The sequence below is a fragment of the Mirounga leonina genome, unplaced genomic scaffold (genome assembly GCF_011800145.1).
Source record: "Mirounga leonina isolate KUSES-001 unplaced genomic scaffold, KU_Mleo_1.0 Mir_176, whole genome shotgun sequence".
Taxonomy (NCBI): domain Eukaryota; kingdom Metazoa; phylum Chordata; class Mammalia; order Carnivora; family Phocidae; genus Mirounga; species Mirounga leonina.
In genome coordinates, this window is record NW_023270454.1 from 11,068,805 (window position 1) to 11,089,653 (window position 20,849).

Here is a 20,849-nt window from a genome sequence, read left to right on the forward strand (position 1 = left end):
ATGTATCTGTAGGAAATGAAGAATATCAAAGATGATATAACTAGTAATGGGGAGCACCTCTTATGTTGATTAACTTCCTGAGTATTGATTATCAGGACTGTAATTCTCTTCCCTGGCCATGTCGGTCTCCCAGAGGAATTTACGTAAATGTACAGGCATCTGGGCTCCTCCCTTTCAGGTTGACTCAACAAATGGGGATGAGAATCTCCAAGTGCCACCTGGTTATTCTGTTCCTGCTACGGCCCACAGGACCAGGTCCACACAGTTTTCTAAAGAGAACTTTTCTTGTGACAGCCTTTTTTTTTTTAAAGATTTTATTTATTTGACAGAGAGAGACACAGCGAGAGAGGGAACACAAGCAGGGGGAGTGGGAGAGGGAGGAGCAGGCTTCCCACGGAGCAGGGAGCCCGATGCGGGGCTCGATCCCAGGACCCTGGGATCATTACCTGAGCCAAAGGCAGACGCTTAACGACTGAGCCACCCAGGCGTCCCCAGCCTTTTTTAATATACTCTTAGATTGAGCTTTCAGGAGAGCTGCTCTAAAGCCTTCTGAGGCAATTCCTATATAAATGTATACGGATTGACTTTCTTCCAGCCACCTCCGGATACCTGTGAAATCACCAGAGAGTAGAACTGCTCACGGGCATATTGGATAAAGTTGTCATGGACTAAAAGGCATTTCTATTATATGCTTAATGACAGGGTTCTGTATTTGGAATTTTTAACTGCAGGGTAGAAACGTGAACTGTTTTGGAGGCATAACTGGATTTAAAATTATTTAACTTTTGGGGCACCTGGGTGGCTCAGTCAGTTAAGAGTCCAAGTGTTAATTTCAGGATTGTCGTAAGTTCAAACTGCACATTGGGCTCTGCTGGGCGTGGTGCCTAAGTTAAAAAAAATAATATTTAACTTTTAACTGGAGAACTTCTAAATTATTGAATGATTTAATAGTTTATTGGGTTTTTTTCCTACTTAATGAAGCTTACATTTGTGTATATTATTTTCTAAAACCAAACAGTAATGAGATTTTTGGGTTTTTTTTTTAACAACTTTACTAAGATTTATTTCACATACTGAGATTTATTTCACATACTGTTCACTCAGTTTTGTTTGTTTTAGTTTTTTTTTTTTTTCCAGCTTTAATGAGAAATCATTGAGGTACATCACTGCAAAAGTTCAAGGTGTATTGCATGATGGTTTGGTTGTGAAATGATTGGCACGGTAGGTTTAGCTAATATCCCTTATTTCCTAGAGATACAATAAAAAGAAAAGAAAGAAAAAAAGAATAAAGGGAAAAAAATGTTCTCTTTGTGATGAGAGCTCTTAAGATTTACTCTCCTAACAGCTGTCCTGTAGATCATCCAGCAGTGGTAACTAGTCATCATGCTGGACATCACATCCCTAGTACTTACGTATCTTATCACTGGAAGTTTGTACCTTTTGACCACTTTCCTCCAGTTCCTCCTTTCCCCATCCTCCACCTCTGGTAACCACAATTCTGACTGATTTCTTTTCTATGAGGTTGGGCTTTCTATTTTTTTTTTCCCCCACATGTAAGTGAAATCATACAGTATTTGTGTCTCTTGGTCTGACTTATTTCACTTAGTGTAATGCCTTCAGGGTCCATCCATGTTGTTGCAAATGGTAGGATTCCTCATCTTTTCATGGCTTAGTAATATTCCATTGTGAATATATACCATAACTTTATTCATTTGTCCATTAGTGGACACTCAGATTGTTTCCATGTCTTGCCTCTTATAAATAATGCTGCTATGAACACGGGGGTGCAAATGTCTTTTCAAGTTAGTGTTTTGGTTTTCTTGAATACATTCCCAGAAGTGGAATTGCCGGATTGTAGGGTAGTTGTATTTTTAATTTTGTGAGGATCCTCCATACTGTTTTCCACAGTGGCTGTACGAGTTTACTATCTCGCCAACAGTGCACGAGGGCTCCGTGCCCTCCACACCCTTGCCAGCATTTATTCTCTCTTGTCTTTTTTATAATAAAAAAGATGCAGGGCGCCTGGGTGGCTCAGTTGGTTAAGCGACTGCCTTCAGCTCAGGTCATGATCCTGGAGTCCCGGGATCAAGTCCCACATCAGGCTCCCTGCTCAGCAGGGAGTCTGCTTCTCCCTCTGACCCTCACCCCTCTCATTGTCTCTCTGTCATTCTCTCTCTCTCTCAAAAATAAATAAAATTTTAAAAAAATTTAAAAAAAAAGATGCATCTATTTATTTTAGAGCGAGAGACAGTGCACAAGCTGGTGGGGGGGCTGTGCAGAGGGGAAGCGGACTTCCTGCTGAGCATGGAGCCCGATGTGGGGCTCCATCTCACAGCCCTGAGATCATGACCTGAGCTGAAACCAAGAGTCAGTTGCTTAAGCGACTGAGCCACCCAGGCGCCCCCTCTCTTGTCTTTTTGATGATGGCCATTCTAACAGGTGTGAGGTAATACTTCATTGTGGTTTTAATTTGCATTTCCCTAATGATTAGTGATTGAACATCTTCTCTAGTATGTGTTGGCCATCTATAGGTCGTCTTTGGAGAGATGTTTGCTTAGGTCTTCTGCCCATTTTTGATTTGGGTTATTTAGTTTTTTGCTATTGAGTTGTATGAGTTCCTTATATATTTTAGACATTAACCCCTCATCAGATGTGTGGTTTGCAAATATTTTTTCCCAGCCAGTAGGTTGTCTTTTCACTTTGTTGGTGGTTTCTTCTGCTGTGCAGAAGCTTTTAGTTTGATGTTTTTTATCTTGTTGCTTGAGCTTGAGGTATCATATCAAAAAAAAAAAATCGTTATCAAGATACAAGTCAAGGCTCTTCAGTTGGGAGGGGCCATGAGCAATCCTCAGACTTGGCCCTGAACTAATCCCCCTGCCTGTGTGTAGCGTAGGAACTCTCCCTGACTGGCACTGACTTTGCTCTGAGGGCAATGAGCTCTGCCCACCTGCCTCTCACTTCAAGCCCTGCTGTGGCCACACAGCTTCCAGAAGTTGTGGCCAGCCCTTCTGGTCAGATGGGACTGCAAGACACTCTCCATAGTGGGTGGGGCTGTGATTCAACTCTTTGCCCGGGTCTGGGCAAGCTAGGCTCTAAGGCTGGCAAAATTTCTTGTTTGAGGCTCTAGATCAGGCAGATCTACACCCTGGCAAGATCCTTAGAGAGCATCCCTAACTTGGGTCTGCAGGTGAGTAGTGCCGCTGCTTGAGATTACTACTTGGGTACTACAGGTACGCACTCGGTCTGCCAAGATCTGTGTGGTGTGCCCGGGTGTTTCCCCTCCAGTGTTCTGTCACAAACAGATTCCCAGTGGCTGAGCCCTGCAGATTCCCCTGCAATCCCTGTGGTGCAGGATCAGAGCAGAGGTTCCTGCAACGTGACCCACAGTGGTCGTCACCCTTGGGTTCTCTTCCTGCTGCAAGAATTGGAGGCTCAGGAGAGGCCTCTCCGCATGGTGCTGCACTGGCTTGGGGGAGCGACGGTGCATGCAACGTGTCGCTGTTCCTCTTACTTCTAACTGCAGCGTGTCTTGGTCTCTGTGGCGTAGGGTAGAGGGGAGGTATGCTTCAGCCTCACCCCTGTGTTCTAGGGTTCTCTCCATGACGTCTTGTTCTAGAATCGTTGTTAGTCATTCTTTTTTTTTTTTTTTTTTCGTTGTTAGTCATTCTAATGAGAGAGAGCAAAGTCAGGAAGAACCTATGTTGGCATCTTGGTGATGTCATCCATTTAAGTTTCTAGTTCAGTGATTTTTTTTTTTTTTTCCAGTATGTTCGCAGAGTTGTGCACCGTCACTGTAATTGTAGGCCGTTTCAACATCCCGCAAAGAGATGGTCTATTAGCCCTCTCCACCTTGGGCAAAAACTAATTTACTCTCTTAATATAGCATAAAATTTTTAAAGTTCATGTCATAGCATGTATCACTACATTCCTTTCATCGCTAATATACCACATTTTGTTTCTATCAGTTGGGAGACATTTAGCTTGTTTGCAATTTTAATTATGAATCATGCTGGTTTGGGAGCTCATTTATTGTTCACAGTTTGAAAAATAATTATTAAGCTCTCTTCATTTATTCCCCATTATCTTAAAGGAACAGAAATTAATTCTTTCCATGAGAAAGGAAAAAACAGCTGACCTGACTAGCCCTCTGGCCCTTAGACCTTAGTCTGCCAGTGTTTCGACCTGATTCCTTGGATGACCTCATCACTGGGGCCCTTTGGAGGGATTTATTCAAGAAAAGGCCTTCCTTAATAAATCTTTCTAAAGCTATACACCCACCTCCAGGAGAAACCTGAAAGAAGTGTAGAAGAACAATGAATATTTCAAAATATATGAATTCTTTTTCACTGGCATTTTTGCACTCCAATTAAGACTAAAATTAGAGTTGCCCTTTCTGTTTACACACTCAATATCTGGGGCACATCTTGGGATCCCAGGAGATGACTCAATGTCATGCTATAAAAAGCTTTCCTTTCTGTTGGGAGAAGAGGTTTTTTTTTTTTATGGTTAATTTGGAAATGATCTGAATAGCTGCTTAGAAGACAAAAGTGGGGGTTTAACTATAAAAATAGGTTTTGATTTTAAATGAGAAAAGGAAGACTAGAAAGGTTGACTTTGCTCGGATGTCTTATATCTTCCACGGACTACTGATGTGGCTGCCATTGGGAAAATTGTTCAAAATCGAGAAACAGGCTCTGGGCAAATGAATATTATTGCACTGTTCTGGACATTTCCTGTAGAAGGGATTGGATGCTAATAGTATTTTTTAACTCATGTAGGCCAGGTTTGCCGATTTGTTACTGTATTTTATGGCGAGGGCATGAGTCATCAAAAAGCCTTTTAAATCTTTTCACTTAAAAATATTAAGGATTCAGGGGAGCCTGGGTGTCTCAGTTGGTTAAGGGTCTGCCTTTGGCTCGAGTCATGATCTCAGGGTCCTGGGATCGAGTCCTGTGTCCAGCTCCCTACTCAGTAGGGAGTCAGCTTCTCCCTCTCCTTCTGCCCGTCCCCGATGCTCATGCTCTCTTTCTTTTCTCTCAAATGAATGAATAAAATCTTTTAAAAATAAAATTAAGAATTCAGGGGCGCCTGGGTGGCTCAGCTGGTTAAGTGTCTGCCTTTGGCTCAGGTCATGTTCCCAGGTCCTGGGATGGAGTCCCACATCGGGCTCCCAGCTCGGTGGGAAGCCAGCGTCTCCCTCTCCCCCTGCTGCTCCCCCCCGACTCATGCTCTCTCTCACTGTCTCTCCCTCTCTCCAATAAATAAATAAAATCTTTAAAAATAAATAAAATCAATAATTTAAACAAGATAGGAAAATAAGTTGTCTTCTCTTCTAAACCCAATCAGTAAGTGATGTTAACAGTATAATGCATATCTATGTTTTCCCCCATGCTTATATGGTACAGTATCAGATGGTCAAACATTTTTTTCTCTTTTCAGCTGTAAAAGTAGTGCTAAGACAACATTGCCAAAAGTTTTGGAAAAGAATCACTTGCAGTTTTTGCCAGCTAATATACTAGCTGTTTTTTAACATTTCCATCCACTCTTCATACGCGTTACAAGTATTAAATATAGTTTTAATATTTACCATTTAAAAACAGCTGCATAATAATTCATTGAATAGAATATTATAATTATGTAATGATTCCACATTTTAATTGCTTTTCTTAGAACCCTGAAAATACCAAAAAAAAAAAAGAAGAAAGAAACCTGAAAATACAGTTACTAGGCCAAAGTATATAAACCACTTTATTTGCCTCTTAATTTTATGTAGTCAAATTGCTATTGAGAAAAAGTTGAATTAACTTATGAAATTAGTTAGAAATTCTGCTCTACCATCAACATCACTTCTCTTGGTACATATTATTTACCAAGATATGGTTTGCATTTCTTTAAATGTTTTATTTTTTAAAAGGTTTGGGGAATATAAACAAATTTTTGCTGGAGAATCTTATCCTGATTGAAAGATTTGAACTGATGTGATAAAAATACTAGATCTTGGTAGAAGAAAAATTTGCCCTATGTTGAGACATGTGTAATATATTCTCTATTGATATATTTGTTTGAAGTCTTAAGGAAAAAAGATTTAAGGAATTAATTAACAAGAGACAATTAAAAATTTTTATTTTGACCAGTTCTTTATTTAAATGTAATTCTCATGTGACTTCAGGAATCTAAAATATATAGATTATTGAGAAAATTTAAAGATAATTTCTAGTGTGCAAGAATTGACCAGAGTAAGCCCCTCTCCCCCAAGGATTGTGCTTTCCCAATTTTTTCACACTCAAGGCACTGAGAAAATACATCATTAAAAGCGTAATTTTAAGATGTCATAGAACATGCCATTTTTTGTAACACACCATTTTTATGTTCCATTAAGAAAGAAAAAGCTTGGGGCGCCTGGGTGGCTCAGTCGGTTAAGCGACTGCCTTCGGCTCAGGTCATGATCCTGGAGTCCTGGGATCGAGTCCCGCATCGGGCTCCCTGCTCGGTGGGGAGTCTGCTTCTCCCTCTGACCCTATCCCCTCTCATGCTCTCTCTATCTCATTGTCTCTCTCAAATAAATAAATAAAATCTTTAAAAAAAAAAAAAAGAAAGAAAGAAAAAGCTTTTCCAATTAAGCAGGCTTTTACATTACTTGGAATTAATATTTTATATCTTACTGGAGAATTCCTTTCAACTTTACCAGACATAGATTTTTATCACTCGTGCATACATAAAAAGAGAAATAGTCAAATGCAGATTTGGTATACCTAAGATTTCTGGTCTGACTTTCTGAATCACTGTTGACTCGGATGTCTCCTTTTTTCTCCCCAGTGTTATTCTCTGTGCCAATAAGAGAGCATTTCTTAAAAGAATTCATAAACACCAGAATCATCGGTGCTGTAAATCAGCTTTATAATCCTATCAAGTTAGTGTCTTTGTGAAGCTTCTTCAGGGATGTAGCTAAGTGTATCTGATTCACCTACAACTGGCGCCCAAGAGCTTGAAACCTGACACCCACCCTGCAGGTTTCTCTGCTGAGCTTTTCAAGGTGCCTGTGGAGGCCATGCCAACATTATGAAAATTGCCACCTGCTCAACAGCAGTTATAAGATACAGCCTGGGGTGCCTGGGTGGCTCAGTCGTTAAGCATCTGCCTTCGGCTCAGCATGATCCCAGGGTCCTGGGATCGAGCCCGGCATCAGGCTCCCTGCTCTGCTGGAAGCCTGCTTCTCCCTCTCCCACTCCCCCTACTTGTGCTCTCTCTCTCTCTGGCAAATAAATAAATAGAATCTTAAAAAAAAAAAAAAAAAAAAGATACAGCCTGATTTCAAAGATGTTAAAGCATGGAAGAAAATGTGACTCTCAGCCATAAAAAAAAAAAAAAAAAAAATGAAATCTTGCCATTTGCAACGACGTGGATGGAACTAGAGGGTACTATGCTAAGCGATACATGTCAGTCAGAGAAACACAAATACCATATGATTTCACTCATGTGGAATTTAAGAAACTAAACAGGACCACAGGGGAAGGGAAGGAAAAATAAATCAAGATGAAATCAGAGAGGGAGACAAGCAATGAGAGACTCTTAATCATGGAAACACACTGAGGGTTGCTGGAGGGGAGAAGGGTGGGTGGACGGGGAACTGGGTGAGGGGCACTAAGGAGGGCATGTGATGTAATGAGCACTGGGTGTCATATGCAACTGATGAATCATTGAACTCTACCTCTGAAACTAATAATACACTATATATTAATTAATTTAAATTTTTTTTTTTTTTTTAGTGTGAGTCTTAGCACAGATAGCTATGATGGATAGATATGTAATGCATTTATACCAGTGGAGTCCAAGGGCAGCCCCTGCCCTACTCTGGCTGCCATTCTTGGGCCACCTACCTACCTTTTACATTGCTGGGGTCAGGGGGATTGACGAGTAAGGTGGGCACCAGACTTGTTGCTAAGGATGACACTTCACGGGGGAGGCAGTAAGGTTCTAGTGAAGATGAGTCAATATTTCCATTCCTGTTTTTCCCTTAAATAAACTCGTGTCAAAACAGCTTATTTTTAAAAATAGTTTTCTTAAAATTATTTAGCATATTCATATTAAAGCAAAAGTATTTGGTTAGGGAATAGATAATTGCTTAAATAACCGTTTCCACTCAGTGAAATAGGTAGAATGTCTATATTGCAACAGTTGGAAAATTTCTAATTTTCTCCTAAAGTCCTGGAGTTGTCTGGGGAAAGATTTGCGAAATATCTGCCATATGCCTTGAAATTAATTTTGCAATGTTTACTAAATTTTGGAAATGAACTGCTGTGCTGACATATTTTGTCAGTCTCGAAACAGATGGGATTCTGTTTGAAAGGGAGAAATTAATAATTTTTAAGAATCTGTTTTAATAAAAGACTTAAAAACTGTCCCTGTTAATGTTGAATTCTGGTCACAAGCTAGTAGTTTAGGTAATTGTACAGAAACTGTTTTTTCAACATTTCCCTTCAGTAAAGACAATTTACAATTCCCTAGAAAGACTCCTTTGCACCAAAAAAAACCAATGCTCTTTATTTTATGTTTTAATACTCAGTAAATGCTTCTGTTTTGCTATCATTTTTCACAGTAAGTATCAGGAAACCCAGAATGACTTCATAATTTAAATAAATCTATCCTGGAACGCCTGGGCGGCTAAGTTGGTTAAGTGGCTGCCTTCAGCTCAGGTTCTGATCCTAAGGTCCTGGGATCGAGTCCCACATTGGGCTCCCTGCTCAGCAAGGAGCCTGTTCTCCCTCTGCTGCTCCCCTTGCTTGTGCTTCCTCTCTGTGTCAAATAAATAAATAAAGTCTAAAAAAAAAAAAAATCTATCACTTCTACTTCTCCTATTCCCATAGAAACTTAAAAATATTGTTTGGTATTTTCCCCCTTTCTACTTAAAAGATGTGTGCATATTTACAATCTTGTTTCCCTTTATTTTATTCACTTGTGTGTCACATGTTGCCATCGATTCTAGTGAATGTAAATGCATGTGTAATCCTACTAGATCCCAAAATTCTTAAACATTTCTTACCTAAGTATAACATAACATGGTATCCAAATCTTATGTGTACCGATGGATGCCTTTTTAGAGATATGTAAACCTATGCAACCACTACCTAGAATCAGGATATAAAATATGTGAGTTCCCAGAACCCCTCTCATACCCCTTCATTATCACTACCAATCTTATCCTAAAGGCAACAACACCCTGAATTCTAACACTATAGATAAGTTTTGTTGTCTTGAAATTACATAAATAAAATCACAGAATCCTTTTTTTGGCTTCTTTTGTTCAACATGATATTCATGAGATCCATCCATGCCATTGTGTGTAGACATGTTTGTTTCACTGCTGTATAGTATTCCAGTGCATGTTAATATCAGCATTAAAAAAAAAAAAAAAAACAATTTTCCCCAAAGATAACAGGCTTTTGAGGAATAAAGTGATTTGCAGCCTCCCCGCCCCTCCCCACTTTGGATTTGGTCCTTGGGTCCTAGTAGAGTGGGTCCTCCATTCCTCCTTTCTGAGCCCAACAGGAATTATCCTTCTGCTGCAGACCCGAGAGTGGATCTGTGGGTGGGAGAAAGGAGTTTCCTAAGCCTGCTAGATCTAGAGACATTTCCCCTCAACCTGGTGGGCCTGGCCCTGCCCCTGCCCCTGCACCACCCCCTAGGCTCCCTGGCACTCGAGCGCCCCCCACACCCCCACGGTGCCTTGCACTTGTTTTTTTTTCCTCCAGAAATCCAGGGGCGGGGGTGATGGGGATGAGGCCTGTCAAGGGGGTCCCAAGGGAGAGGAGAGGACAGGCTCTCAGGAATCCTTTATTTTTACAGCAATAATAATGACAGTGGGGAAACATGAGGGAGAAAACCAGACCATTAAAACTGCTGGTGGTTTAATCCCCCCCATCAAAAAAAATCAATTTTAATTCTGATGGACATTTGGGTTATTTCCAGTTTGGGGCTATTATGAATAGGGGTGCCATGAGCTTTCTTTTATGTGCCTGTTGGTGAATGTAAGTTTGCATTTCTGAGTGTAGGCCTAGGGTCTGTAGCATATGCTGGGTCATAGTGTAAGTTCACCTTTGGTGTTCCCTAACAGTGCCCCAAACAGTACGCGGGTTCTGCACATCCTTGCTAACATTTAGTGTTGGCAGACTCTTCAATTTCAGTTATTCTGGTGAATGACTAGTAAGATCTCATTATGGTTTTTATTTCTTTGTCTAATTTCTATTGAGATATATATGCACAAGAATGCACAAATTCTACAGGCAGAGGGTGTAGAGCTTTTTCATAGAGCTTAATAACATTGTTTCGATCACTTTAATAGAATTTATTATTTAGAGCAGTTACAGATTCACAACAAAGTGGAGTGGAAAGTACAGAGTTCCCGTAGACACCCTGGCCCCCAACATGCACAACCTCCGCCATTATCAACTCCCCCCACCAGAGTGGGACATTTGGTACAATCAATGAACCTACTACACTGACAACATCATAAAGACCCAAAATCCATAGTGTACATTCGTGTTCACTCTGGGCGTTGTACATTCTATGGGTTTGTACAAATATATAATGACAGGCATACAGCATTATGGTACCATACAGAATAGGTTCGCTGTCCTAAAAACCCTGTGTTCCACTGAATCATCCCACCCTCCTAGCAACCACTGATTCTTTATTTTTTTTTTTAATTTTTGCATCCCTGGGCGGGCCCAAACACCACTGATTTTCTATTGTCTCTGTAGTTTGGCCTTTCCTAGAATGTCATATAGTTAGAATCATATAGTGTGTAGCCTTTGCAGACTGGCTTCTTTCACTCAGTAATACGTGCTTACGTTTCTTTCATGTCTTTTCACAGCTTGATAGCTCATTTGTTTTTCATCTTAAATAATATTCCGTGTCTAGATGTACCACAGTTTATCTAATCATCTATTGAAGGACATCTTGGTTGCTTCCAAGCTTTGGCAATTATGAATACAGGTGCTATAAACATCCTTGAGGAGGTTTTTGTGTGGATGTTAAGTTTTCAATGCCTTTGGGTAAATACGAAGGCATGAGATGGCTGGATCACTTGGTAAGAATATGTTTAGTTTTATAAGACACTGCCAGACTGTCTTCCCAAATGGCTGTACTATTCTGAGTTCCCACCAGCAATGAATGAGGGTACCTGTCGCTCCAGCGTTTGGTGTTGCTAGTGTTTAGAAATTGGGCCATTCTAGGGGCGCCTGGGTGGCTCAGTCGTTAAGCGTCTGCCTTCAGCTCGGGTCACGATCCCAGGGTCCTGGGATCGAGCCCCACATCGGGCTCTCTGCTCCGCGGGAAGCCTGCTTCTCCCTCTCCCACTCCCCCTGCTTGTGTTCCTGCTCTCGCTGTGTCTCTCTCTGTCAAATAGATAAATAAAATCTTAAATAAAATAAAATAAAATAAAATACAATAAAAAATTTTAAAAAAAAAAGAAATTTGGCCATTCTAATAGATGTGTAGTGATACTGTCGTTTTGCTTTTCAATTCCCTAACGACATATGGCACTAAGCATCTTTTGCATATGCTTATTTGCCATCTGTATCTTCAGTAAGGTGACTGTTCAGGTCTTTGTCCATTTTCAAATTGGGTTTTTCATTTTCTTATTGTTGAATTTTAAGTGTCCTTTGTGTATTTTAGATAACGATCTTTTTCCAGATATGTCTTTTACAAATCTTTTCTCTTCTTTTCTCTTCTTCTCTTCTCTTCTTCTCTTCTGTTCTCTTCTCTTCTTTTTGAGAGAGAGAGAGCACATGTGCAAGTGGAGGGGGGAGGGGCAGACGGAGAGGGAGAGAGAATCTCAAGCAGAATCTACACTCAGTGCAGAGTCCGACATGGGGCTCAGGCTCACAGCCCTGAGATCGTGACCAGAGCTGAAATCAACAGTCAGAGGCTTAACCGACTGAGCCACCCAGATGCCCAGCAAATATTTTTGCCTAGTTCCTGGCTTGTTATCTCATTCTCCTGACGATGTCTTTTACAGAGCAGAAGCTTTTAATTTTAAGGAACTCTTGCTAAGTTTCTTAGAGCTTAATACATTTTTACACACACATATCCTATGGAACCACCACCCAAATCAAGATATAGAATATTTCCAGAACCCCAGAAGATTCCCTTCTGGCCCCACCCCTAAAGGTAAACCACTGTTTAGGATTTATCATAGGTTAGTTTTGCCTGTTTTTTAGCTTCGCGTAAACAAAATCACTCAATACATTCAAGTTTGTGTCCAGCTGCTTTTGCTGAACATAATGTTCTTTTTAAAATTATTGCTGCATTATAAGAATATACCATAATCTGTTTGCCTTTAGGTGGACATTTGGGTTTTTCCAATTTGGGACCATTATGGATAATGCTATGAACATGTTTGTAAGTGTTTTTTAATACACACATGCATGCATTTATATGGGTTTATCCCTATGTGTGAAATTGCTGGGACATCAGGAGTGCATATGAAAAACCAATTCAAATGTTGGCAGCAGGGGAGGGGGGTGGGCAGTGTTCTCACACCAACAGTGTTTGTGTGAACTCACATTCCTGTCAGCAGAGTTGGAGAATTCCAAGTGCTCCATATTTTTGTCAGTACTTGGTGTTTTCTTCTCATTACATTTTAGCCACTCTGGTGGTTACATACTGCAGTTGCATTCTGATTTTAACTTTTATATCCCTGATGCAGAAGCATACTTTTTCATATGCTTGTTGGCCTTTTGGGATATCCTCTTTTGTGAAAAGTCTGCTCAAGGGATTTGCCCACTCTTTTCTTATTGTGTTGTCTTGTCTTTCTTATAATCGTCAGGAGCTATTTAGGTATTAGATATTCTGAATGTAAGACTTTTGTTAGACATATGTATTAAAAATGTCTTCTCCTCCTCTATGGGTTGACTTTTTACTCTTGATGAAATCTTTTGATTAGCAGAAGTTCTTAGTTTGATGAAGTCCTGCTCATCAAACATGCCCTTTGTGGCCAGGGCTTTTGTGTCTTCCTTGAGAAATTCGTTACCTACTGTAGAGTCATGAAGATAATCTCTGTTATCTATTAAAAACTTTAGTGTTTCACCTTTCACATTTAGATTTACAATCTACCTGGAATTAATGTGTGTACGATGAGAGGTAGAGCTCAAGAGACACTGTTCTTGTGGATATCCACTTGATCCAACACCGCGTTCCAGAAAGTCCTCTCTTTCCCCACTACGCACATCCATCACATGACTGTCCATGTGTGGATCTGTTCCTGGACTCTGCATTTTGTTTCATTAGTCTGTTTGTCTATTCTTACACTAATGCCACACTGTCTGAATTACCTGAGCTTTATAAAAAGTCTTGAGAAAGAAAATCTGACAGACAAAGCCTCTCTCACCTTAACATTTCTTCTTCAAAAGTGCCTTGGCCAGGGGTGCCTGATTGGCTCAGTCCAAAGAGCATGGGACTCTTGATCTCAGGGTCGTGAGTTCGAGCCCCACGTTGGGTATAGAGATTACTAAAGAAAATAATAATAAATAAATAAACAAATAAATAAATAAACCAAAAGTGCCTTGGCTATTCTTGGCCCTTTGAATTTATATAGGATTTTTAAAAATCATCTGGTTAGTTTCCTCAAAATCTCTGCTGGGATTTTTATTGGGACTACATTGCATCTATAGATTAATTTCAGGGAGAGCTGATGTCTTTATAATTGAGTCTTTAAATCCATGAACAAGGCCCATCTCCCAACTTCTTTACATTTTCTACAATTTTCTCAATATCTGCTTTTCTTACGTACAGAGAAGACTTACATATCATTTGTTAGATTTATTCCTAGGTAGTTCATTTTTTTTCAGTGCTATTTAAATAGTATCTTTAAAATATTTTGGTTTTTTTCTTCTTTTGTACATTGGCCTGTATAAATTCCTTATTAATTTCTATAGTTTATAGGTTTTTTTGGATGTCCTATTTTTAAAAAATCATGTCACCTGTGAATCTTGACAATTTTGTTTCCTTCTTTCCAATCTCCATGCATTTCTTTATCTTGCATTTTAGCACTGGGTATGACTTTGAGCATGAGGTTGAATGGAAGTGATACCCGTAAGCACATTTGTGTTTTCCCATCTCAGTGGGAAGGCTTTCAAGATATCACCATTCAGTATAATATTTGCTGTAGGCTTTTTATAGATATCCTTTCTTAGATTAAAGAAAATCCCTTTCATTTCTGGTTTGCTGTAAATGTTCTTACTATGAATTTTATCAAATGTTTTTTCTGCATCTATTAAAACAATCACATGATTTTTTTCCTTTATTCTGTTGATGTGTCAGATTCCACAGATTAATTTTTGAAAGTTAAATCAACTTGCATTCCTAGAGATACTAGTTTTTTCTACATTGTTGGATTTGATTTGCTAATATTTTGTTTAGGATATTTGCATCTATGTTGATGAGAGACATTAGTCTATAATTTTCTTTCTTTGTATGTCCTCATTAGGTTTTGTTATCAAAATTATGTTGGCCTCTTTTTTTTTTTTAAGATTTTATTTATTTATTTGAGAGAGAGAGAGAATGAGAGACAGAGAGCACAAGAGGGAAGAGGGCAGAGGGGGAAGCAGACACCCCGCTGAACAGGGAGCCCGATGTGGGACTCAATCCCCGGACTCCAGGATCATGACCTGAGCCGAAGGCAGTCGCTTAACCAACCGAGCCACCCAGGCGCCCTATGTTGGCCTCTTAAGATGAATTGAGGGCTGTTTGATATTCTCCTATTCTCTGAAACTGTTTGTGTAATGTTGGTGTTATTTTTTTTTCCTTAAATATTAGAAGAATTCACCAATGAAGCCATCTGGAACTGCCTTTTTGTGTGTGGGGGCGGGGGCGGCGGCGCAAAATTCTTCTGATAAGTTCTTTTCAGCTAAAATAAGCCAAAATTGATTTCTGGTGCTTAAAACTGAGGTAGTATTATACAATATTATAGATCATAATGAAAGAAGGGAATCACAAATGAGCCTAGATTTGAGGAAGGTGAAGTCATATACTTTGGTTTGAAATTTATTAAAATTAATGCGATGTCAAAAAGGAAATTTTCAAAAAGCAAGTCAATATTCTTCTAATCAGTGAACCAAAGAATGTTCTATTTTCTTTTTCCTTTAAATATGTGTCATGTGGTTTTGTGCGAGAAAGTTGATTTTTTTCCTTTTAAAGCTCAAAAGGCTAAATTTATTAGAGAAGTTCAAATAATGGAATTAAAGGAGAATTCTGAACCTCATAGATTTTGTGGTTGTAGGAAAAGAGTGAATTCAATTTATCAAATGATGTGGGAAACAGGCAGAAGAAAAATTATTACATTTCCTTACTACTTAGAGCCCACTGACAAATCCTTGAAACAAGCAGAGTGACATTCCTCTAGGGACATTCCTCTAGGGCCTGGATGTTGATACTATGCTAAGGGCAAAAGACAATCTTAGCCTTACCCCTAGGATCCTGTAAGTCTACTTTAACATATGGAAATTCCTTTGGAAACTTCCTTTATCTCTACCCCCGAAGATACCTGTTGGCAATCATCCCCCAAGCATATGACCCACTGATATACATCTGAAGGGTCTCATGACTCAGGTTTTACTAGACAGTAATAAATGACCTTTTCCCAACAATAGCTAGCCCCCTCAAGGTCCTGGAAACCTTGTTTCTAAAATTCCTCAGAGACTTCTGCTATCCCTAAACCCCTCCCAACTTAAAAGTATAGGGGCGCCTACGTAGCTCAGTCGGTTAAGCTTCTAACTTCAGCTCAGGGCATGATCTCAGGGTCCTGGGATTGAGTCCTGCGTAGGGCTCCACACTCAGTGGAGTGTCTGCTTCCCCCCTTCCCCTACCCCTCCCCCACTCATGTTTTCTCCCTCTCTCTCTCTCTCTGTCTCAAATAAATAAATAAAATCTTAAAAAAAAAAAAGGTATATAATGGGCCACTCCTCATGACCCCGGTGCAGCTCTTTCTGCCCACGGGTCCTGTACCCATGTTTTAATAAAACCACCTTTTTGCACCAAAGACGTCTCAAGAAGTCTTTCTTGGCGATCAGCTTCGAACTCTAACGTCTTTCCTACATCAATACTAGTTTAACACAATGGGTAAAAATGACTACTGAAACATTCCAATGCCATATATAAAGTACTGTCATATGACTTTCTGTTTTGTTTGCCAACCAGTTTTCATGAAAGAATTCTCTTGATTTCACTGTTACATTGAAGGCTTTCAGTCACCTCCATTAATATAGATCTAAAAGATCAACTGTGTAATATTATAATAGGTACATTTTCTTTATGACAATTCACATCTACTACTAGAAACACTACCTGTTGAAGATGTCTCCGCTGGATGGCCAATCCCATGAAATCAGGGACTACTTTTCTGCCAACACATACTTTATCATTTTCTTTCCATAGGAGGCACAAAATTAGTATTTGATGATGTAGGACAGATGCTTGGGGGATGATTGCCAACAGGTATCTGGGGGGGTAGAGATAAAGGAAGTTTCCAAAGGAATTTCCATATGTTAAAGTAGACTTACAGGATCCTAGGGGTAAGGCTAAGATTGCCTTTTGCACTTAGCATAGTATCAACATCCAGGCAGTTGAGTCCCTAGAGGAATGTCACTCTGCCTGTTTGAAGAACTTGTCAGTGGGCTCTAAGTAGAAGGAAATTCAATAATTTTTCTTCTGCCTATGTTTCTCACAACAGCATTAAAACATATAAAGACTTCTGTTTTCCAGGAGACGGAATAGATGCACTTTTCCCTATTCTTTCTGCTAGTGCAACAGAGATCCCTGAACATTGTATCTAAAATAAACATAAGATGGCTCTGAAAGTTGTAGAGAAGAAGGAAGACTGACTTGGGAACTTGAGATCTGAGCAATGACATACTGGTGAGTTCCCTGGGTTTGCTTTTGGCCTTGTATTTCTTAGAATGGTGAATTATCATTGAGTTTGGAATCCTGAACCTGCTTTATAATTGTGATTTAACTTTGCTTTATGAGTGAATAAAGCTGACATTGTGGAAAGACACACCTCCTGTGTGCACCTTCACAGCATCCTCGTGACCCTGGGCCATAAAGCAAACCTCAACGTATTCAAATGGACTGAAATCATATAGAACGTGTTCTTCAACCACAGTGGAGGCAAAGTAGAAATCCGTAACAGAATGATAACAGGAAAATATCTGAACACTTTGAAACTAAACAGCATACTTATAAATAATCCATGGATCAGAGGGAGGTATTAAAGAAATAGCCAATGGAGATAAAGGAGTGCACTTGTCACGAGCACCCGGTGTTGTATGGAAGTGTTGAATCCCTATATGGCACACCTGAAACTAATATTACATTAACTCACTGGAATTGAAATAAAAACTTAAAAAAATTTTAAATTAAAAAAAAAGATAAGTGTTTCTAAAAACAAATTTAAAGAAATTTAAAAAATACATTTAACTGATCTTTCTTTCTTTCTTTCTTTCTTTTTTTTTTTGAGAGAGCTGGAAATCATCACTCTGTCCTAACAAAAACTAAAAAGCTGAGCAAACTGGGGCACCTGGGTGGCTCAGTCGGTTAAGTGTCCGACTCTTGATCTCAGCTCAGGTCTCCATCTCAGAATCCTGAGAGCCTACTTAAAAAAAAAAAAGAAAGCTGGGCAAACTGAAAAATCAACAACTCTCAGGGTCTGTCAGAGAAGTGAGGTCACAGGGCAAACTGCCGCCTCCAAAACTGGAGAAACCCTGCACGGGGACTGATGAGTCCATGCTGGACTGATCAGCATGGACGAGCTGGAGATGGGAAACCCCAGGGAGACTTCATCATCAAGGGGGCCCCACGCTTCAGTGAATTTTACTCAGGTGCTTGACTGAGGTTCTCACATGAACATTAGAAAAAAAATCCCCTTGTGGTCTGGCAGGAAGAGGGGAGAAAGGACCAATTTGACATATGCCAGAGGGTTCTAGTCTTCTTGGTTTTTTTTTTAAGATTTTATTTATTTATTTGAGAGAGAGAGAGCACATGAAAGGGGGGAGGCCCAGAGGGAGAAGCAGACTCCCCGCTGAGCAGGGAGCCCCATGCGGGATTTGATCCCCAGACTCCAGGATCATGACCTGAGCCCCAGGCAGTCGCTTAACCAGTTGAGCCACCCAGGCGCCCCCTATTCTTCTTAACAAGGAGAAACCGGTTAGAAACCTGCTCGGGTTCTGTCAACTAAGTGCCCTGGCTCTAGCCTTCCACAGAGAAAGGAAACACCCAGCTCCAGCCCACTTGAGCCGTCCTGGCCCACCCAAGGGGCCGGGGGCATGGTGATGAGGGAGCAGAAGGCCGGCTGAGGACAAAGCACAAGCCTACACCCCGCCATGCCTCCCCGCCACCCCACACTCCCAGGTGGGGTCTGTGCGACATTCCGCAGGCACTCCTGGCTGCCCTAAAGTGAAGGGAAGGAAAAGCAAACGGTTAACTTATAGAGATTATAGTCCTGCAAGACGGGAGTCTCCCTCAGTTTACAAATGTCTTAGTGATTTACTGGGAAAAAGCATTCTTAGCAATAACCAAACTTCCAGAAGGCAGTGTAGATAAAATTAAATGTCTTTATAATCTGCAGCCCATTGACGGATACTTGAATGGGGCAGAGTATAATGTTCCTCCAGGAGGCTCCCAACTGTCTTAATATTAATGCCCTGCTAGAGGGAAAAACAACCTTAGCTCCACAATGGCAAGACCTCTAGTGTCTTGTAGGTCCTCTTCAGCATTTGAAAGTTCTTTTGAACACCTCCCTTTTCCCTTACCTCCCCCAACTCCAAGTATATAATCAGTCACCCCTTACAACCCTGGTGCAGCAGCTCTTTCTACCCTTGGGTCCTCTCCTCGTGCTTTAATAAAACCACCTTTTTGCACCAAAGACGTCTCAAGAATTCTTTCTTGGCCATCAGCTCTGGACCTCACCGCACCAAACCTCACCTATATTCCAAAACAACATCAGTAGGACTACGAAGCTTCTGCGAAGTTCACAGGCATTGGTATGGACTCATGATAAACCTGAGACCTACTCACGGGACTGCAGAACACTCCCCCTCCCCCACACCTTTCTAGCACATTCCTAAAGGCCTATTTGCAGCAGTTCCTTTTACCCAGTACTTCATGTTCAATTATCAAAAAATTAAGAGACATACTAAAAGGTATAAAACACAGTTTAAAGAGGTGGAGAGAGCATCAGATCCAGACTCAGTTATGACGAGGATGTTGGAATTATCAGACTGGGAATTTAAAAGAACTATGATTAATATGCTAAGGGCTCAAATGGGTAAAAGAGACAGCACACAAGAACGGATGGGCAATGTAAGCAGAGAGGGAGAAATTCTAAGAAAGCATGAAAAAGAAATGCTACAAATCAAAAACATTGGAACAGAAATGAAGAGGGCCTTTAATGGGCGTATTAGTGGACAGGACATGGTTGAGGAAAATCAACAATCTAAACTTGAGGCTATTTGAATGGAAACCTCCAAACCTGAAAATCAAAGAGACTGAAAAAAACCCTCAGACCAGAATATCCAAGAATCATGGAACAACCATGAAAGGTCTAGAGTACACACATAATGGGAATTCCAGAAGGAAAAGTGAGAAAGGAACAAAAGAAATATTTTAAACAATGACTGAAAATTTCCCCAAATTAATGTCACACACCCAACCACAGGGAGCTCAGAGAATAAAAAGCAGAATAAAAACTCCCATAAAGGAGATCTTCCGGCCCAGATGGATTCACTGGAGAATTGTACCAAATGTCCAAAGAAGAATGAACACTAATTCTACACAATCTCTTCCGGAGAATAGAAGAGGAGGGAATACTTTGCAATTAATTCGATGAAGTTGGTATTATACGGATACCAAAACCAGACAAAGCCAGTGCCGAGAAAGAAAACTGCAGAACAGTATTTCTCGTGACTATAGATGTAAAGATCCCTAACAAAATATTAGCAAATAGAATTAAGCAGTATATAAAAAGAATCATACACCATTACAAGTGTTTACCCCAAGGGGACAAGGTTGTTTCAATATTCAAGTCAATGTAATCCGTACTATTAACAGCCTAAAAATAAAAACTACACGATCATATCAATCCATGCAAAAAGGAAAACAAAAAACCGTTTAACAAAATTCAACACCCATTCATGATAAAATCTCTTCAAAAGAGAAAAAAGGAATGGAGAGTGATGTAGTTTGGAGAGTTGTGTTGTTGGGCTCCAGAGCTGACAGCCAAGAAAGAAGTCTTTGGTGCAAAGAGGTGGTTCTATTAAAACCCAGGGACAAGGGGCGCCTGGGTGGCTCAGTCGTTAAGCATCTGCCTTCGGCTCAGGTCATGATCTCAGGGTCCTGGGATCGAGCCCCGCATCGGGCTCCCTGCTCCGCGGGAAGCCTGCTTCTCCCTCTCCCACTCCCCCTGCTTGTGTTTCTGCTCTCGCTGTCTCTCTCTCTCTCTCTCTCTCTCAAATAAATAAATAAAATCTTTAAAAAAAAAAAAAAAAACCCAGGGACAAGACCCGTGGGCAGAAAGAGGGGCCACCTGGGGATTTCGAGGAGGAACTGATTATACACTTTGGGGCTAGGGGAAGAAAAGGGAAGTTCCAAAAGCACTTTCATATGCTAAAGAAGACTCACAGGATCCTGGAGGCTTAGCTATTGTCAAGCTAAGGTTGTTTTTCCCTCTAGCAGGGCATTAACATTAAGAAGGTTGGGAGCTTCGTGGAGGAATGTTCTACTCTGCCTATCTCAAGTATTTGTCAATATGGGCTGCAGGTTATAAGGACATTTAATTTTATCTACGATTCCTTCTGCCT